A 20360-nucleotide genomic window follows, 5' to 3' on the forward strand; every position below is an offset into this window, starting at 1 on the left:
GGCCATATGACCTGCTTCTACCAAAAGAACAAGAGAGAAGTGACACATACCAATGCCAGGTGACAGCTTTACGAGTCAGTGTGGGGACTTCCCTGGTGGCGCCGTGGTTAAGAATCCGCCTGCCAATGCAGGGGACACGGGTTCGAGCCCTGGTCCAGGAAGATCCCATACACCGCGGAGCAACTAAGCCTGTGAGCCACAACTACTGAGCCTGCGCTCTAAAGCCCCTGAGTCACAACTACTGAAGCCCTAGAGCCCATGCTCCACAACAAAGAGAAGCCACCGCAATAAGAAGCCTGTGCAACGTGATGAAGAGTAGCCCCCGCTCACTGCAAGTAGAGAAAGCCCGCGTGCAGCAACGAAGACCCAACACAGCCAAAAATAAATAAATTAAAAAGAAAAAGAGCCAGTGTGTGTTTTGCCATGGTGTCTGTTCCATCAGCTGTGTCCAGGGACACAGAGACAGCAGAGGGCCCTGCATCCCAGGATGGATGTGGGCACAGCCAGGAACCACTCTGATCTCGGACTTGCTTATTAGTACAGGATGGATGCAGGCATAGCCATCATCCTATTCTGATGGAGAGAGAAAAACACTACTAGTCACCTGCCCGTGATCCCTTTTTCTCTCCTCCTCACAGGACGAACGTCTGGACCACTCAGAGCAGAGGAATGTTCCATCTCCTCACACCTGGGAGTGGCCCCGTGGTGCAGTTCTGGAAGAAGAGAATCCATCGCGCTGTGGGGAACTTTCAGGAAGGAGCTTTAAAAGACACATCCCATTCTGTCAGCCCAGGAAGCACCCAGGATGCTGGAGGGAGAGAGCTGTTCACAAGGATGCTGAGGAAGAAGGCAAAGGACCCTGAGTCGTGATGACCTCTGGGACGATGCCTGCAGCCCTGGCACCAGGAAGTCCTGCCTCTGAGCGTCAGTGCGGGACTACGGCACTCACGCCGGAGCCAGACCATCTCTTCCAAATCCTGCCTCCACCGCCTACCAGCTCTATGAACTTGGCCCCAAAACTTACCCTCCGTATCCTTATCTGAAAAATGAATGTAGTAGTAGCAGTAATAACAGCAATTCATACTCATAAGCTGTTGCGAGAATTAAATTAGGTGATATACGCAGAGCACTTAAGACAGTTCTCGGCGTGGAGCAGTTGCCATGTAAATGTTAGCTGCTATGATCTTACTGTTACGTGAGAAAAAATTAATTTCCTGTTTTGTCAAGCCGCCGTAAAGCAGATTTTCTGTTAAGCACGGCTGAAACTATTCTTGCCTGAAATATCAGTGTTTGTATGGAGAGATGTCAACTAGTTGACAGAGGTTCGCATTTTTTTAAATTAGTTCTAATACAATGCTTTCTCTCTATCTCTGTTTCCACCTCCAGAGACTGGGAACAAAATACACAATTAGTTCCATGGGCTTTCACCGGACAGTGACAACTTCCACAATATAAAATGCTTTGCCTCGGCTGGGGTTGCAGAATCAGCTGATTTTCTCTAGGTGCCTGGTCTCCTCCTCCACGTATTCAGTTTGGGGGGGGGTTCCCGGCTCGTCTCCTGGGCCTCCTGCTTCCCCCAGAGCAGCAGTGGCCAGGATAAAAGAGACAACAGCCTCGTGCATGCATCCTACCTCTGCCCTTGAATGGCAGCATGACTTCAGGTCCAAGAAGGGGGTTGAATTACATCCCCTAAAAAAGCTATGCTGAAGTCCCCACTCCCCAGGACCTGTGAAGGGGACCTTATTTGGAAATAGGGTCTTTGCAGATGTCATCAAGTTAAGATGCGGTCTTCCTGAATTAGCATGGGCCCCCAAATGCTATGTCTGGTGTTTTTATGGGGAGAAGGCAATTTGGAGACACAGAGAAGGAAGGCCGTGTGAAGGCAGAGGCAGAGATTGGAGTGATGCAGCTACAAACCAAGGAACATTCAGGATTGAGGTAGCCACCAGAAGCTAGCAGAGAGGCAAGAGCTTCCAGCAGGAAGTCGTCTCACTGACATTTTGATTTTGGACTTCTGGCCTCCAGACCTGCCAGAGAATAAATTTCTGTTGTTTAAAGCCATCCAGTTTCACGGTACTTTATTACTGCAGCCCCAGGAAACCAGCGCTGGCCCCAATATTGTCCTCTGTGAAGTAGCAACATTACCACTGCTCAGCATCTTTCTAGAGATCGCCTCAAGCACCATCCCCTGGGGACAGCATCCTGTGTTCATCCACCAGAGTTGTCGCAGCCCAGGTCCTGCTTCAGCATCACCTGGAGGCTTGTTAGAAATGTTCCACCTGGACCCACTGAACCAGAATCATTGAGACAAGATCCCCATGAAGTTCCTCTGCACACTAAAGTATGAGAAGCCCTACTCTAGAAAGAGGAGCCAGAGGGAGGCCTCCGCTACTGTCCCCTGATGAAGGAGGTACAAACGAGGGTGGCGGGAGTGAGGGAAAAGGGAGTGAAGCAAGGCAAGATGCCCAGGAAAGGGCGACATGATGCAGAAACACACCAGGTGTCTGGGCAGGAGCCACACCTTGAAGTGGCTCCCCATCTCTGGTTTCCCACTCCTCAAAGTCTACCCAGTGATGGGGGTGGGAGAGAATTAGGAGCAACTACTCAGTGTGTGCAGGTTTCCTTTTAGGTTGATGAAGATAGTGGTGGTCATAGAACGTTGCGGGTGTATGGAAGGCTGTTGAATTGTTCACTTTAAAAATTGTTTTTAATTATATAAATGTCTCCTTAACTTAAAAATGTCCCCATCATCAGGTAGCATCATCAGGACTCTCCCCGAATCCTAAAAATTGTGGCATGGAGTTTGGGTACCTCCAGGGAGCTATCAAGACACCTGAATCCCACAAACCAGGGTGCGGAGTTTGGGTATCACCAGGGATAGAGAAGGGAGGTGATGCAGGGAGTCTGAAAAGGCACATGATAAAGCCTCCTGTTGGATGATTGCTTTTCCACCATTCTTCTCTCCAAACATTGCACCAGCTTTGTAGTGGGTCTGGCCAGGCTCCAGTACCCAGGATCATTCACATCAGCCCAGATCAAAAGCAAACCACCCTGAGAAAGGACGATGGGAGAAAAGAATGGTCTATGCAATTAAGAGAAATGTACCAAGGTATTACTCACTGTTCATCTGCAGGTAACCTTTGTGTTATAGGATTGCAGCTCAGGGTTTAGCCACACCATCCAAAACCAAAGGGAAGGAAGAGGAACCTGCAGGAGTACTGGGGTGGAAGTAGAGGCAGGATTCCTATGAATGAGAAGAGATTTGGTGTGATAAACCAGGGGAAGAACATGGACTTCAGAGTCAGAAGCCCTTGGTTTGAGTCTTATCTGTCACTTCCTGCATAGGTAACCTTGGGCAGGTCACTTAGCTGTTCTGAGTTTCAATTTTCTTATCTGTAAAATGGAAGTGGAATCCACTCAAACAAGGCTGTTGGAGGGGATGATAGTGGATGCAACTTCAAACCCAGCCTCCAAAAATTCCTATAAAGCTTTAAGGAAAATGAGTAGCTCACAGTAAAAAATTATGAAACACTAGAATAAAAGCCAGCAGAAATAACAAACAGTGGAATTAAACCTAGAAGGATTTCAAAACTGAAATGATCAAACATAAGAAATAATAGAAACATGTTTCATATGTTTAAAGAAATAAAAGAGAAGCTTGAAAAGTAATTGAGGGGGGAAACCTATAAATAATGAACAAGGAGATTTGAAAAAAATCTATATAAAATTTCTAGAAAAAAATATAATTAATAAAATTTAAAACTCTTTAGATGTTGAGTAGTTATATTAGTTTCAGACAAAGGAGACTTTGGAGTAAAGAAAATATTTGGGATAAAAAGGGACACTACATAATGATAAAAAGGATCAATTCACCACTAATGTAACAACAACCCTTAATGTGTATGCACCTAATAGCTGAGTTTTAGAACACATGAAGCAAAAACTTACAGAAGTGAAAAAGAGGAGTAGATAAATCTACAGTTAGAGTTGGAGACTTCAACACTCTTCTCTCAATAATAGAACTAATAGAAAATCAGCAAGGATGGAAAAGAACTGAAATATACCACTAAAATGTAAATCTAATAGACATTTAAAACATTCTACCCAACAGAGTAGAAAACACATTGTGTTCAAGGTCACATTCACCAAGACAGACCATGTCCTGGATAATAAAACAAATCTTAACAAACTTAAAAGAATTTAAATCATACAAAGTTTTTCCTATAATGCAATTAAACTGAAAATTAATAACAGAGAGATAAGAGAAAAACGTCCATGCATTTGGAAATTAAACAACATACTTTGAAATAATTAATGAATCAAAGAGGAAGTCTCAAGGAAAACTAAAATGACATTTTGAACTGAACAAACAATAAATACGACATATCAAAATTTGTGAGATGTACCTACAGCCATGCTTAGAAGGAAATTTATAGTATTAAATGCTTATATAAGAAAAGTCTCAAATCAATCATCTAAGCTTTTTTCCAAGAAACTAGAAAAAGAAGAGCAAAATAAACCCACAAGAAGCAGAAGGCAGGGCATAAAAAAGATAAGGACAGAAAAACAAAAGAGAAAAATCAATAAACCCAAAAGCTGGGTCTTTAAAAAGATCAATAAAATTGATGATGCTTTAGCAAGACTAACAAAGAAAAAAGAAGAATTCCTAGACATTGAAAATCTAACAAAGGAATACTATGAACAACCTATGTACAATATTCCACATCTTAGATGAAATAAATTCCTTGAAAGATGCAAATGACCAAAATTTATCCAAGATGAAACAGATAACTTGACTAGCCTTATAACTATTAAATACATTTAATTCATAGTTTAATTTGTTTTCCCAAAATAAATCCCTGGACCCAGATGGCTTCACTGGCTAATTCTACCAAACTTCTAAAGAAGAAATAACACCAATTACACACGATATGTCCCAAAAAATAAAACAGGAGAGAATACATCTCAACACATTTTATAGGGTTAGCATTGCCCCAATACCAAAACTAAACAAAGACCGCACAAAAAAGGAAAACTACAGACCAATACCCTACATAAACATAAAGGCAAAAGGGCTTAACAAAATATTAGCAAATAAAGTTCAGGAATATATAAAAAGAATAATACACCACCACCCAGTGTGGTTTATCCTGGGAATGCAAGGTTCGTTCAATACTCAAAAATCAATCAATGGAATCCACTATATCAACATGCTAAAAACAAACACTACATGATCAATTCAAGTGATACAGAAAAAGCATTTGACAAATTCAGCACCCGTTCATGATAAAGTTCTCAGCTAACTACAAAGAGAAAGGAACTTCCTTAATCTGATAAAGGGTATCTACAAAAATTTTACAACTAGCATCATATTTTATAGTGAACAACTTTCCTCCAAAGATTGTGAACAAGGCAAGGACATCTACTCTCACCACCTCCATTCAACATCATAGTATAAATCTTAGCCAATACAATAGGCAAGAAAAAGAAATAAGAGGCATACAGATTGGAAAGAAAGAAAGAAAACTTCCCCTTATTCTCAGACAACATGACTATCTACAGAGAAAATACAAATAAATCTACAATAACAACAAAAACAAACAAACAACCCCAAAACTCCTAGAACTATTAACTGGGTTTAGCAAGGTCTTAAGGTACAAGGTCACGCCACAAAAATCAATCATATTTCTATATATTAGCAATGCATGACTGTAAACTAAAAATTTTTTAATGATATGATTTACAATAACTCCTAAAAAAGTTAAATACTTAGGTATAAATCTAACAAAAATGTACTGTATCTATATGCTGGAAACTGTGAAATGGGGATGAAAGAAATGAAAAAAAAATCTAAATAAATAAAGAGAAATGACATGTTAATGAATTAGAACTCAACATAGTAAAGATGTCAATTCTCCCAAATTGATCTATAGATTTAATGCAATTCCATACAAAATCCTAGCATGATTTTTGTAGATATAGACAAATTGGTTCTAATATTCATATTGAAAGACAACAGAACTAAAAATAACTTTGAAAAAAAAAGAATAAAGTTGGACAAATTGTACTACCCAATTGTATGATTACTACAAAACTATAATAATCAAGACAATATGATATTGGCTAAGGATTGGTGAAACAGATCAATGAAACAGAACAGAAATCCCAGAAACACACACACATCAATTATGACCAAGTGATTTTTTAACAGAGGTGCAAAAACATCCGATGGAGAAAGGCTAGTCTTTTCAACAATTGGTGCTGGAACATCCCCGTGCAAAAAAATAAACTTCAAACAAAAGTTCATACTTTATACAAAAATTAACTCAATGTGGGTCATAAACCTAAGCATAATACATAAAACTTTGACACTTTCATTAAAAAATATATGCGAACCTCTTTGTGACTTGGAGTTAGACAAAGAGTTCTTAGACATGACACCGAAAGCATAATCATTAAATAAAAAAATGAGAAATTGGACTTCAGTAAAAGTAAAAACATTTGCTCTGAGAATGACACTCTTAAAAAAATAAAATGACAAACTACAGACCGAGAAAAAATATTTACAAATCATATATCCAACAAAGGACTTGTATCCAGAATATATAAAGAACTTTCAAAACTCAATAGTAAGAAAGCAAACAACTAAATTAAAATATGTGCAAAAGACTTGAATGGTCACTTCACCAAAGAAGGTATACAGATAGGAAGTAAGCTCTTAAAAGTTATTCAACATCATTCACCAGTAAGGAAATACAAACTAACACCATGGTGATGAATACTCTGGTTTCTCTTCAGATCATATAAGTCTTTCACCTTTTAAAACTGCAATAAGATACCACTATGCACCTATCAGAACAACAAAAATTTTAAAATACTTACAATACACATGTTGTTGGTGGGAATGCAAAATGATACGGCTACTCTGAAAACATTTTGGCCGTTTCTTTAAAAGTCAAACACACACTTACCATATGACCCAGAAATCCCATTCTTGGAATATTTACTCTAGAGAATAGAAAACTTACGTGCACACAAAACTTACATGCAAATGCTTATGGCAGCTCTTCTCATAACCGTCCAAACTGGAAACACCTAAAATGTCCCTCAATAGGTGAATGGATGGACAAGCTCTGGAACATCCAGACAATGGATACTGGCCAAAAATAAAAAGGAGAACTTGCAATAATTTCAATGATTCTCAAAGATATTGTGGTGAGTTAAAGAAGCTAGTCTAAAAAGGTTACTTGCTATACAGCTTCATTGATAGGACATTCTATAAATGACAAAATTAAAGTGATGGAAAACAGATCAGAGGTAGGTACAGAGCATGGCTATAAAGGAACAGCAGGAGGGAGTTTGGGGGGTAACAGGACTGTTCTGAATCCTGACTGTGGTGGTGGTTACATGAATCTACACATGTGTTAAAATTCATAGAACTTGGACATCCTAATCCTTTAAATAAAAGTAAATTTTACTGTATGATAATTTTAAAAATAGAAGATAGAAATGGATGGATGTATTAAACAGCTTATTAGACATAGCTGAAGAAAAACTTAGTGGAGAAATTATCCAGAATGCAGCCCAGAGAAAGGAAATGTAAATATGAAAGAAACACCTGAAAGGCACAGAAGAAAGAGTGAGAACGTCTAACATTCAGCTTAACTGAGGATCAAAGGAAGATAATAGAAGAAATGGAGAAGATAAAATATTCAAAGAGATAATGGATTTTTAAAAAACACAACAAGAAAGATAAATAAAATAAACTCACAACTGATACATCATAGTAAAATGTCAGCACAGCAAATTTTAAAAGCATCCAAAGAAAAAGATCATTTACAAGAGACCAGTAATTTTATTAACGGCTGTCTTCTTGGTGACAAAAATGAAAGCCAGAAGTGAGTGGAATAATGTAGTAAATTGCATAATCCCTAAAAAGGTCAACTTCTGAATCCCCAGAACCTATGAACACGTGGCCTTTCATGGTAAAAGGAACTCTTTGAATATGATCAAGTTAAAGATCTTGAGATGGGGAGATTATCTTAGATCATCTCAGTGGGTCCAATGTATTCAAAAGATTTGAGGGAGGCAGAGGGGATATGACTACAGGATAGAAGAAGGCAGAGATTGGAGTGATGTGGCCACAAGTCAGTGAAGACCAGCAGCCTCTAAAAGCTGGAAGAGGCAAAGAATGGATTCTCTCCTAGAGCCTCCAGAAGGGACACATCCCTGCCAACACCCTGATTTTAGCCCATGAGACTGATTTCAGACATCTGACCTCTAGAACTATGAGAAAATAAATGTGTGTTGTTTTAAACCACTAAGATAATTTGTTACAACAGCAGTGAGAAACGAATACAAATATCTTCACTGTATTAAGAGAATACAACTGTCAAACCTAGAACTTTATACCTGGAAAAACTATCTTTCAAGGACATAAACTAAGTAAAGACATTTTCAGATAATCAAAAATTGAGAGAGTTTAAAATCGACATTCCCTTAACCGAAGGAAATTCTACAGGATGAATCTCAAACAGAAGAAAAATTATTCTAGAAGTAAGATTTGGGATATAATATGAAATAATAAATATGTTGGTAAATTTAATCAAATGTTGACTACATGAAACAAAACAACAACATCTAAAGTTGGGAGGGGGGACAGAATAAAGCTAAAAAACTGCATGTTAATAGCACATGAACTGGAAGGTGTGATTAAAATGAAAGTGAGTTGAGATCCATGCATTATTTGGGAGGAAGATAAAGATACTAATTATACTGTTTAATAGAGATCCTCCCAAATGTAAGGACACGGAAAGAATGAAAATCAAAGAATGGAAAAACATACACCAGGCTATACATACCCCCAAAAAGATGATGTAGCAATATTAATATCAAACATAATAGACTTTAAAGCAAAAAGCATCACAGAGATAACAAGGATCACTATATAAGGGGTGATAACGGTTTCATTCACAAGTGTATATAATGATTCTAAAATTTCATACACCCAGTAACAGAGCTTCAAAATACAAAACAAAACTTAACAGAATTGTAAGAAGAAATCGATAAATCTACCAAAAAGTGAGAGATTTTAATATTCGTCTTTCAGTACTTGTAAATCAAGAAGACAAAAATCAGTTGAATATAGAAATATTGAAGAGTAAATTTAAAAATGTATCTAATGGATATTTATAAACTGTTATACTTGACAACAGAAAAATGTACATGCTTTGTAAATACACATGGGACATTTCCAAAAATTAATTATGCACTAGACCATAATGCTGGCCTCACCCAGTTTGGGGCCTACAGACTACATTCTCTGATCTCAATGCACTTAAATTAGAAATCAGTAGCAAAAAGACAACCAGAAAAAAACCCCATGTGTTTGCAAATGAGAAAACATGCATCTAAAGGACACACAAGTCAAGGAAAAAAACCACAGTGGAATTTTTAAAATACCTAGAAATTGGTGACTTTTAAAAAATTTTTATGTATGTTTTTGGCTGTGTTGGGTCTTCGTTGTTGCACACGGGCTTTTCTCTAGTTGCAGAGAGTGGGGGCTACTCTTTGTTGAGGTGCACGGCCTTCTCGTTGCAGTGGCTTCTCTTGTTGTGGAGCATGGGCTCTAGGCATGCGGGCTTCCGTAGTTGTGGCTCGCAGGCTCTAGAGCACAGGCTCAGTAGCTGTGGTGCACGGGCTTAGTTGTTCCGTGGCATGTGGGATCTTCCTGGACCAGAGACTGAACCCGTGTCTCCTGCATCGGCAGGCAGATTCTTAACCACTGCACCACCAGGGAAGTCCCAATCAGTGACTATTTTTTTAAAAAAGATTCCATATCACAAATTATCAGATGCAGCATGACTGAACGTTTGTGTCTGTCTCAAATGTATATGTTGAAGCCTTAACCCCCAGTGTGATTAGAGATGGGCCTTTGGGAGGTAATTAGGTTTGTAGATGAGATAATGAGAGTGGAGCCCCACGATGGGATCTGCACCCCTATAAGAAGAGGAAGAGGCCAGAGCTCTTTCTCTCTCCACCATATGAGGACACAACAAGAAGGCAGCCCAGGAAGAAAACCCTCACTGGGAACCAAATTTGCTGGCCTCCAGAACTGTGAGAAATAAATTTCTGTTATTTAAGCCACTCATCTGTGGCTTTTTGTTACACAGGTTAACTAAGACACAGTAATACAACACTTAAAAGGAAATTTAGAGTCCTAAATATTTAGTAATAAGTCACATTTAAGTTAGGTTTATCTCAGCGATACAAGACTGGTTTAGAAAATCTATTAATGTAATGTACCACAATAACAGATCAAAGGAGAAAAACAAAATGAGGGTCTTAATAAATGCCAAAAATAAGCAGTCAATAAAATTCAATATGCAATCATGGTTTAAAAAAATTTAGGAAAACAGGAATAGAAGAGAACTTCTTTAGTATGATAAAGAGCATCTATCAAAAACACCTACAAAAATCATCATACTTAATGGAGCAATGCTGAAAGAATTCCTCTGAAGATCAAGTATCATACACTTCTATGTAACATCAAACTCACGGTCCTAACCTATGCAACAAGACATGAAAAAGAAATATAAAAGAAGAAAGGTAGAGAGAAATTTGTTATTAGCTGTGGATGAAAATATTGTCTCAAAACCCAAAAAAGACCTGTGAAAATTATTAATAAGAGAGTTAAATAAGGTATGTGGACACAAAACCAATAAACAAAACTCAACTACATTTCTAATAAAGCTGCAACAATTTGTTATAAAACACAAATTTTACAGGTGCCGTTTATAATAGCAACAAAAACAAACAAACAGAAATATATACATATGCTTAAATAACCTATGAGTAAATACAACAAAAATGTGTCTTTATGCAGCATGTTTGGGATAAAAGACTCAATATCATAAAGGTGTTTGTTCTCCCCAAAATTGTCTATAGATTCAGTGCAGTTCCAGTACAGAAAAAAATGACAGTTTAACTTTTCTTTAATGTATTTCAGTGAAATTTGGTCATTTTCACCATAAAGGGATTATTATACACTTGCCTTGGGACCTTGTAGGCCTGAGTTGCCTCACCTGAAAAACAAAAGGATGAGCACCAATGACCCTTAAGTCCCTTCTTGCACTGAAATCCCAAGATCTCTGAGGCTCTCAGGAGGCGGGCAGGTAAGGTACATCTGACATTTCTCCATCGTTCCATCTCTGTACTGCCCACCTAAGGAAAACAAAACAATAAACCAGGGTGAGAATGGGTCTAAAACTCCTCCCCGAAACCTTGATTTCTAACAGGAGGAAAATGTAAAGCAAATCATGACATGTCCAGAACATTATGTAATCATTGTAAATGGCTTTTAAAAGATTATATAAACATGGAAAATATTCATAACATGTTAAGTGGGAAAAAATTGCACGTATACTATAATTGCAATTCTCAATGCAAAGACAAGATTCAGGATGCAAGGTTGCCCAGACTGTAAGTTTCACCTGAAGACATGGTTTGGTTGGCCTACATTTTATTTTTAATTCTAACTGTTGGGTAACATTTAAAAGTCCAGAGATTTCACATAAATGTCCAGATTTGTAGTTTCTCTTAAAAGTATAAAGATCAGCCAACACTGGGCCAAATTACCACGTGGCAAACAGAGACAGGTGCTGCCTTGGGGTTGCCCTTCAGAAGCAGCCTCATACTGTCTTGTTCGGATCAAGACCCTGCCTGCCCTGCTTTTCTCATTCCAAATGAGTAAATGATGCCTGGACTCTAATGCTGTTTCCATGTTTTGTTCATGGTATTCCCTTTGCCCCAGATGCTTTTCCATCTTTCTCACCTGACAAGCTCTCAACTGTTCTTGAAGACTGAGTACAGTGTGTCTCTTCCAGGACATCTTGAACCTCCAATTGGACCAACTCCTGCACAACCTGGTCCCTGAGGGAGCCCACCAAGATCTGTTCATCTGTGTGTCCCCCTCCCTGGGCCAAGCCATCATCCCAGAATAGGGAACAGCATTTTATTCCTGCTGGAAGCAGCCCAGCCTATGCAACTGAGCTGGAGCACATGGCTGGAAGGGAAAGAACAGGAGCTAAGAAGTGAAAACAAAATTGTGTCAGGTGGATGAGGGTATCAGAGAGCTCGTGCTTTCTTCTTAAGAACCTCCTTTTGATGCTAGTCTAACATCTCCAAATGAAAATGCAGGAGATGGCATCTGAGCCCATCCTGCTCCCTGCCCTGCTTGGGCAGGGCCTCCAGGTGTGGCCACACTCTCCCCACAGCTGGAGCCGGTCAAGAGCACTGCAGCAGCCATTTGCCTTTTCAGGACTGCGGAGCAGACCATCCATGTGATTGAGGAACGTAGTAAAGGCAAGTGACCAGCAAGAACACCAGCAAACGTTCCTGTTTCCTCTCCTAAATCCTCTGGCAGGAAGTCCTTGTCTGCTTTCTGGCGTGAAGCCTGGGAATGCAGGGTGTTTTCAGGCCTAGGATTCTGGGGACCTGGGCGCTTCTCAGCAAAATGCGTGTCTGAGAGTCCAAGGGTTGCTCACCTTCCTGCCCAGCTCCTGGGAGCGTCACCAGATCCTGGTGTGTCAGCTACGGGGCCGCTTCTCCAGCCCCCAGGCCTCAGAGCTCTTCCTTCTCTCCCAGACATGTCCCTTCCTTCCTCACCTTTTCTCCTTATTGTCTGTCTCTCCCCAGAAGGTAAGAGCCCAGGGCCGGGACTGAGTGTGTCTTGTCTAGAGCTGTGTCCCCAGCCTCCACGGCCACAAATGTTTGTTGAATGACTGGCTGAATGCATGGGGACCTAGAATGCTGGGAGAGAGTAAGGCTGGGGTTCTGATGGAAGGTTCTAGACCAAAGCTGGGGTCCTGACCCTAGGAAGCCCCAACGTTAGCCCCTCACGTTCCAAGCTAGGGCAACTCAGAGGTCAGTCAAGGCCAGGCACCCGAAGCTAACTGGAAAAGGTTGTCAGGGCCCAGCCACGGGGGACCTTATCTCAGGTCCTGACCTTGGGCTAGTTCTATGGATTTGGGGGGATGGGGCCAGCTCCAGCCCCAGGTACCCCACCCCCAGACAGCTCCATCCCTGCAAAATCCAGCTTCAGACCTTTCATGCTCAAGGTGCCTCCAAACCTCAGCAGAAACTTGTTTAGGTAGGTTTCCAGGCCCCACCCCTCAAAGGCCCGCCCCACGCCTGGTCCCACCCACTACCAGGCCCCTCCTCCAGACTCTGGACCCACCACGGCAGCCTCCAGGACTCAGGTGGTGCTTCGGGGGGGGGCAGGGTCCCCGTGAACCTGAAGATGACAGTCCAGGGTCCTCCTCGGTCCTGCCGGGTTGGCTGGGGTCCCACTGCACACGTGCTCTCTGGCGCATTCAAGCCCCCAGGTTCTGTCGTGGAGGAGACAGGTGCAGAGATGGGGTGACTGGGCCACAGTGGATGGCAAGTTTAGCGCTGGGGCCCGACCCAGACCAGAGCCTGACTGTCCACCTGCAGTGAGGGTGGCGTGCTTTGCCCTCAGAGCAGCCAGACAGCGGCCACAGCAGATGCTGCCACCACCACGTGCGCTCTTGTCTGTCCCTTTCAACAGTAGGGAGCGAGATGGGTGGGTCGTCGCCCAGTACTAGGCAAGGAGCAAGGAGGTCAAGGGGCGCTGCCTAGAACTGGTCCCCTGACTCGCTTCCCAGTGCTTTCCCCAGCACCCCGTGACCTCTATGCCCTCCTGCCCTCTCTGAAGGAGCCAGAGGGGTGAGACAGCCCCCTCCTCCAGCCCGTGACCAGGCCCACATTGTCCCCTGTGTCCCTCCCCCGGCCCTGATTCCTCCCCCCACCCCGCCAGCACCCCCAGCTGTCTGCAGCCTGCTCCAAATGGGAGAGAGGTTTGTGTGGGTTCCTACTTACTGCGACTGCTGCCTGACCACGGACACCCCTAACACCATAAGGATGAGCACGCTGGGCTTTCAGGGTGACCCTGACTGCATCGGGAGGGTTGGTAACAGTGGTGACTCCAGGGAAAACTCCAGCACACCTGCTGCAGGGGGCTGGCCTCAGGACTGCCGCCGCCAGGCAACACCCAGTGTCTGGTTACCCAGCCCACAGGGTGAGTGAGGAAGGCTCCGAGAAAGCAGGTCCTCTCACTCTGCTCCGTAAGCAGGCAAAGGGGACACGGGCCAGTTCCTCCATGTCAGTGTCACTCGGCTTCCTTCTGACACCGGGAAGCCCATGCCCCTTGCCTGGAAGTTTCTGTCTTACGAGCAGCATCTCATAGCTGGGCCTCAGAGCTACGAGGTCAAGGGTGAAGGCTGGACCCCAGCAGTGGCATCAGTTTGGCTTTTCTCAACTGAGCACAGATGGTGCCACTGAGCTGGCGTGGAAGCTTGTGAGGGTGCACCCCTGCCCACATTGTATCTACTGGTGCCCCAGCACCCAGCCCATCCCACACCCTGCCTTGGACACAGCAGGTCCTCAATAAATAAGCAACCAGGAACCTTGGAGTGCACACCCATGAAGATGAGAGCACCTGGCCATAGTAGTGTGGATGGCCAAGTGCAAGCCCACCCCAGTCCCAGAAGAGCAGTCCCAATGCATGGGTGAGGAATGCACCCCAAAGAGAGACCTCACCCACTAAGCGTCCTTGGAGACCGCACCATGCTAGGAAACTCTTGGGCATTTCCAAAGCTGCTTCTTGGGCAAATCTCTCCATATCGGCCTCCACCACGTTTTTTCCTACAGTTGATGTGAAGCACCAAACCTCACTTTATGTGAGAGGGTTCTTGTCACAGCCAGACCTATGGATTCTCTACTTTAAACAGTTCACCATTTTAAGGTACACAATTCAATGGCTTTTAGTATATTCAACAGAGTTGCGCATCGATCATCACAGTGAATTCTAGAACATTTTCATTATCCCCCTCCTCATAGCATCACTTCTCAATCCCCCCTCCCCCGAATCTCCTCCTGGCAACCAGTGATCTACTTTCTGTCTCTATGGGTTTACCAATTCTGGACTTTTCATAGAAACGAAATCATACCATATGTGGTCCTTTTTGTCTGGTTTCTTTCACTTGGCAGAAGGTTTTCAAGGATCATCCACACTGTAGCGAGTGTCAGGGCTTCATTCCTTTTGTGGTTGAAGAATATTCCCTCGGACGGATAGAGCACACTTTGTTCATCCATTCATCCCTCAGTGGACACCGGGATTGTTCTCACTTTTTGACTATTGTGACTCGTGCTGCTAAGGACATTTATATACAGGCTTTTGTGAGGACATATGTTTTCCTTTCTCTTGGGTCTGTATCCAGGAGTATAATAGCTGGCTCATATGGTAACTCTCACGCTTAACTCTTTGAGGAGCTGCCAGACTGTTTTCCGCAATGGCTGCACCACTGCACGTTCCTACCAGCGGCGAATGAGGGTTCCCGTTTCTCCACATCCTCATCCTCGCCAACACTTGTTACTATCTGTCTTTAAGATTCTAGCCGTCTTGATGGGGATGATCTCTTGCATTTGCTTCACATTTTCCTGATGGCTATTAAGACCAGAGAATTTTTTATTGGAGTATAGTTGCTGCACAGTATTATATGTTACAGGTGTACAGTATAGTGATGCACAATTTTTAAAGGTTATACTCCATTTATAGTTATTATAAAATATTGGCTGTATTCCCTGTGTTGTAGAATATATCCTTTAGGTTATTTTATACCTAATAATTTGTACCTCCTAATCCCCTACCCATTTGTTGTCCCTCCCCCTTCCCTCTCCCCACTGTTAACCACTACTTTGTTCTCTATTTCTGTGAGTCTGGTTTTGTTTTTTTGTTATATTCACTACTTTGTTGTAATTTTTAGATTCCATATATAAGTGATGTCATCCAGGATTTGTCTTTCTCTGTCTGACTTATCTTACTTAGCATAATGCCCTCCAAGTCCATCCATGTTGCTGCAAATGGCAAAATTTCATCCTTTTTTATGGCTGAGTAGTATTCCATTGTATACGTATACATCTTTATCCATCCATCTGTTGATAGACACTGAGGTTGCTTCCATGTCTTGACTACTGTAAATAATGCTGCTATGAACATTGGGGTGCATGTATCTTTACAAATTAGTGTTTTTGTTTTTTTGGATATACACCCAAGTGTGGAATTGCTGGGTCATATGGTAGTTCTATTTTTAGTTTTTTGAGAAACCTCCATGCTGTTTTCCACACTTGCTATACAAATCTGCATTCCCACCAACGGTGTATGAGGGTTCCCTTTTCTCCACATCCTCACCAACATTTCTTTGTGTTCTTTTTGATGATAGCCATTCTGACAGGTGTGAGAATGCGGTTTTAATTTGCATTTCCCTGATGATTAGCGATGTTGAGCATCTTTTCAAGTGCCTGTTGGCTATCTGCATTTCCTCTTTGGAAAAATGTCTATTCAGTTCTTCTGCCCATTTTTCAATCAGGTTGTTTGGTTTTTTTTTTTTTTTTGATGTTGAATTCTATGAGCTGTTTATATATGTTGGATATTAATCCCTTATCGGAGACCCTAGAATTTTACAGCAGCATGCAGGGCCCGTTCCTGGCCCTCTCTGTGTCTGAGTGAGCAGGACCTGATTCTGGGACTTCAGGATGGCTGAGTGGTCCTTGTCCTGAAGAAATAAGTGATCTGGGGCTTCCCTGGTGATGCAGTGGTTGGGAGTCTGCCTGCCAATGCAGGGGACACGGGTTCGAGCCCTGGTCTGGGAGGATCCCACATGCCACGGAGCAACTGAGCCCGTGAGCCACAACTACTGAGCCTGCGCGTCTGGAGCTTGTGCTCTGCAACGAGAGGCTGTGACAGTGAGAGGCCCACGCACCGCGATGAAGAGTGGCCCCCGCTCGCCGCAACTAGAGTAAGCCCTCACACAGAAACGAAGACCCAACACAGCCAAAAAGAGGAAAGAAAGAAAAGAAAGAAAGAAAGGAAGGAAGGAAGGAAGGAAGGAAGGAAGGAAGAAAGAAAGAAAGAAAGAAAGAAAGAAAGAAAGAAAGAAAAAGAAAGAAAGAAAGAAAGAAAGAAGTGATCTAATAAGGAAGATCGCTAAGGAAATAAATAACAGCATTTGCTGTGAGACCTGCTGTTGCCACTTGCCCATGTGCCCAGCTTAGCAGTGATATTAACTGGGGGTGCACGGGGCGGGGGAGGGGAGGGGAGGTCAGAATGAGACAGGCTGGGACCTGGGGCCCTTTGCTGCAGTGCTTACATCTGGACAAACACCTTGAGCAACAAAATACAAAGAAACTATAAGGGACTAAAAATAACTGCGTGCGTGTACAGTAGGGGCAAACTATGGACAAAAAGATACAAAAAGACCAAAACCCCAACTGCCACTTCTAAAGAGCCGGGAGCAAAAGCAGGGGGTCGGGAGCAAAAGCAGGATATTGCATACGCCTCCTGCACACACCACCACCAAAGGGGTTGGCAGATCACCTCTGGCCTGACCCCTGGACCCACCCCACACTCACCCCATATAAGGAACCAGCTTGCCCCTACTCCAGCAAGCAGGCCAGCAAGGGAACCTGTTCTCACTCCCCCCTGCTGCCGCAGGGGCCCCAGTAATGCCTTGCCTGAATTTCTTGGCTGGCCTCTGATCAATTTCTATTGATTGGGGAAGGCCAAGAACCCTGGTCAGTATCAAGGAGAGGCTCTTCCAAGACGGGGGACCTCCAACTGTCTGTTTCCCCTCTGGAGAGGGTATTCTGGCAGGCTAAGCTGTCCTGGTTTGTTTTGTTGTTTTTGGCACTGCATTCCCAGAGACTAAAACAGTGCCAGGTGTCTTTTTGATAATACACAGGTGAATGAATGAATGAATGAATGAATGAGAGTTTACCACCAAAATACAAGGAAGGAGGAGGAGGAGGACCCACCCAACAGAGGGAGCCAAAAGGGCTGAGACAAAGACCAGGCAGAGGATGGGATGGAGAGGGGCCAGGTCACAGGTGGAGGGGGCCTCAGAAGGGGGTGGGGGGGAGGGCTCTGTGCTCAGAGCTGGGGTACCAGGCTGAGGACCCTCATCCTCCCCCATGAAACCAACTGTTTCCAAGCCTGTGTTTAGCTTTGGAACAGTCTTCAGTAAAACCTTCCACAGAACTACGAGCAACAAAAGAAAAAAAAATAGATACATTGGACTTTTTTTTCTTTTTTTGGCTGTGCCATGTGGCTTGTGGGATCTTAGTTCCCCAACCAGGGATCGAACCCACATCCTCAGCAGTGAGAGTGGTGCAGAGCCCTAACCACCAGACGGCCGGGCAATTCCCAATGCGAAAATTTTTGCTTCAAGAAAGTGAAAAGACAACCCACGGAGGAGAAAATATTTGCAAATCATTTTTCTGATAAGGGACTCATCTGGAATATATAAAGAATTCAGAGGGCGTAGTCAAAATGGCATACTGGGAGGATGCAGAATTCGCATCTCCACACAACTAGGGCACCTACCCGGCACCGGTCGTGGACCACAGACAACTAAGGAGACAGGAGTAACCCTCAGCGACCGGGTAGGACGTGGGGAGTAGCGGGGAGTAAGCGGGGAGGAGAAGTGGAGGCAGGACGGGACTGGCTTCCCTGAGGGGCAGCTGGGGGAGGGGAAGGGATCCCATGCCCGAAGAGGGAGATTGGGGGACCATTGGGAGGACATAAGATCAAAAGGGAGCATGGCCAGGTTTCCCCTGCCCACTTGGGCCCCCAGGAACCTGCTGAGATCCCAGGCCTGATCCTCTGCCCACCGAGGCCCCCTCCAGCCACGCGGGTCCTGAGGGAGAGGGAGGGGGGGAAGAGGCAGCAAAAGTAAAGGCCGGACCTCCGGGACCGGCACCCCTGAGGGTTGGCTGGGGGAGGAGAGGAGTTCCTACACCCAGCGGGACCCACCCACAGTTAGGGGTCCAGCGGGGATGCAGAGACCCTGGGGGAGAGAGTGGGGGAGGGGCGTGCAGGAAGGGAAGGTGGCCAGCGCTTTCCCTGCCCACTTAGGCACCGGGAAGCCTGTTGGGGTCCCGGGCCTAATCCTCTGCCCTCAGAGCCTCCCTCCTGCCACGCAGAGCCCAAGCCCCGCCCCTACCCCCCCACCCAGGGCCCCACCTCTACACTCGGAGACCCCCTCTGAGACCCCCTCCAACACGCTGGGCCTAAGCCCCACCCACACACCCTCACCCAGGGCCTTACCTCCAAACTCCGGAACCCCACACTCCAGAGACCCTCCTTTCGAGGTGCTGCCTCTCCCCTTCTGTGCAGGTCCTAAGCAGAGGCCCCGCCCCCACGCATCAACGTCGCCTGGCCTAGGCCCCGCCCCACGCTCAAACGTCACCCCCCCCACCCTAAACCCCGCCCCTGCCTAAGTTCCACCCCTTGCCTAAACTCCACCCCCCTAGCCAAGGCTTTTTTTGTTATTTTTCCTTTTCTTTTTTCCTCTTTTAGATTGGGGTTCTGTTTTACCTTGTTGATTCATTGTTGTTGATTATTTTATATTTTTATTTTTCCTAATAAATCTTTTATTTTTCTAATTTTACTTTATTCTTTATACTTTGTTATTGTTCTCTCCTTTTGGCTTCCCCACCCCCTTTTTTTCTGTTGTGGTTTTATTTTACCTTGTTGCAGTTGTTTCAATTATAGTTTTATTTTTCCTAATATATTTTTTATCTTTCTATTTTTATTTTGCTTTTATTCTTTGATATTGTACTGCTCCTTTTTCTCTTTCTTTCTTTTTTTTTTTACCATGCCACGAAGCTTGCAGGATCTTGGTTCCCAGGCCGGAGGTCGGGCCCAAGTTCCTGTGGTGGGAGCTCTGAGTCCAAACCACTGGACTAACAGAGAACCTCAGACCCCAGAGAATATTAATCCGAGTGAGGCCTCCTGGAGTTCCTCATCTCAGCACGAAGACCCGGCTCTATCCAACTGCCTGCAAACTCCAGTGCTGGACGTCTCAGGCCAAACAACCAGTAAGACAGGAATACAGCACCACCCATCAAAAAAAAAAAAAAAAATGAAACGACAAAAAAAAAAATGTTACAGATGAAGGAGCAAGGTAAAAACCTACAAGACTAAATAAATGAAGATGAAATAGGCAACCTACCTGAAAAAGAATTCAGAGTAATGATAGTAAAGATGATCCAAAATCTCGGAAACAGAATGGAGAAAATACAAGAAACGTTTAACAAGGATCTAGAAGAATAAAAAAACAAACAAACAGTGATGAACAACACAATTACTGTAATTAAAAATACTCTAGAAGGAATCAATAACAGAATAACTGAGGCAGAAGAACGGATAAGTGAGCTGGAAGATAAAATGGTAGAAATAATTGCCAGGGAGCAGAATAAAGAAAAAAGAATGAAAAGAATTG

General features: G+C 43.5%; 1 long non-coding RNA gene across 1 annotated transcript; it reads right to left on the reverse strand.

The window, feature by feature from the left end:
* Positions 1-231: 231 nt before the first annotated feature.
* LOC309668193 lies at positions 232-13414 on the reverse strand. The gene is made up of 3 exons (XR_014268113.1): positions 11834-13414; positions 11085-11223; positions 232-9757 (listed from the first exon to the last, which is right to left on the reverse strand). It is a non-coding gene; the product is annotated as an uncharacterized lncRNA (long non-coding RNA).
* Positions 13415-20360: the final 6946 nt, after the last annotated feature.

The sequence above is a fragment of the Balaenoptera physalus genome (genome assembly GCF_965194825.1).
Source record: "Balaenoptera physalus genome assembly, chromosome: 10".
NCBI classification, from domain to species: domain Eukaryota; kingdom Metazoa; phylum Chordata; class Mammalia; order Artiodactyla; family Balaenopteridae; genus Balaenoptera; species Balaenoptera physalus.